The sequence below is a fragment of the Pteropus vampyrus genome, unplaced genomic scaffold (genome assembly GCF_000151845.1).
Source record: "Pteropus vampyrus isolate Shadow unplaced genomic scaffold, Pvam_2.0 Scaffold13976, whole genome shotgun sequence".
Taxonomy (NCBI): Eukaryota; Metazoa; Chordata; class Mammalia; order Chiroptera; family Pteropodidae; genus Pteropus; species Pteropus vampyrus.
The window spans coordinates 1-1575 of NW_011902757.1; the positions used below are offsets into that span (position 1 = coordinate 1).

The 1575-nt window shown below is 47.5% G+C and overlaps 1 pseudogene; it reads left to right on the forward strand.

The window, feature by feature from the left end:
- Positions 1-1143: 1143 nt before the first annotated feature.
- Positions 1144-1262, forward strand: LOC111735078 (annotated as a pseudogene).
- Positions 1263-1575: the final 313 nt, after the last annotated feature.

Here is a 1575-nt window from a genome sequence, read left to right on the forward strand (position 1 = left end):
TGAATACGGCTTCCCGTAACCCCATCGACTCCAGGGACATAGGATCCAGACCCAGCCAATCAGCTGGTTTCTTCTGTTCCCCTGGGCACGGTGATTGGTTCAGGGAAGATGCGTGACCTAACCTAGCTCATTTGCTGCAACTCTCAAGAAAGAGGTTTTCTATTTCTTTGAGAGTCGCCAAGCTGTTGGAAAGTGAGCCAGAGCCGATGGGACTCACTCTGCCTCCAAGAAAGGAAAGGCTTTTTGAGATGAAAGTCAACACAGAAGAAAGCAGAAGTAAAAGGGAAGGACAGTCTTGACCAGGCACTTGGGCGCCTGGATTTAGCCATGCCTGAACTCCAATGTAAGGCTCGGAACCTTTATGGGTTATTTTGGTTGTTGCTGTTATTATTAAATATTGCTTTATTTATTTACCGTGTGTTTAGATTAGTTTGAGTTTATTTCAGCTGCTTTCACCCAAAAGAACCTTGATAAACAGAAAATCCCTCCCAAGCCTCAGCGGTGGAGGCAGGCAGAGCATGAAGAAACGGGGAGGCCCGAATTAGAAAGGGCCGCAGGGGAAGCGCGGTGCTATTTGAGGAAGCAGGGGCCATCGGAGTCATGGCGGGTAGCCAATCCCAGGGATTTACAGTCCCAAGGAAAACCGATACTTGTCAAACAAACTTTAAAACAGAAATAAAACATATATGTGTACACACACACACACACACACACACACACACACACACACACACAAATGCACCAGATGTCTATGATCTAGGTTAACATTAAACTTCACTCTAAAGGAGGTGGAGACACAGGGAGTTTTGAATAGGGAAGTGATATTTAAGTTAGATTTGAATGAAGTTCTCTGTCTCCTCACGTGGGGAAAAAACAGAAAGCTCTCTAGTTCAGCGGTCCCGAACCTTTTGAACACCAGGGACCGGTGCTCCTATGAGAATCTAATGCCTGAGGATCGGAGGTGGAGCTGAGGCGGTGATGTTAGTGCTGAGGAGCGGCTGCAAACACAGATGAAATTTTGCACGTTTGATCACCGCTCACCTCCTGCTGTGCGGCCCGGTTCCTAACTGACCACGGACTGGTACCAGTCAATGGCCCAAGGGTTGGGGACTCCTGTGTTTAGTTTACAAAACAAACAACCCTGTCTATGGCCATGCCACCCTGAACAAGCCTGATTCTGTCTGATCTCGGAAGATAAGCAATGTCAGGCCTGGTTAGTACTTGGATGGGAGACCACCTAGGAAGACCAGGTGTTGTAGGAGTAAAAAATAAAAAATAAGGGATTGTAAGTTGACAAGGTCCTTGCGATCTGTGAGGTCAAGCAAGGGTTGCCTTGTCTAAAAACAAAACAAAACAAAACAAAACACCCTGATGGGAAGATTTATCTTGCTCATGAACGTAAATCTAGGCAAGGCTCAGTGAGGACAGCTCGTCTCTGCTCCATGTGGCATCAGCTGGAGCAGCTTAAAGGCCGTGTGCTGGAATGATCTGAAGCTTCCTCACCCACCTGCCTGGCAGTTGAAGCTGTCTGTCAGCCTCACCTGGAGGCTGTGGCTCGAATATCTACATGTCACC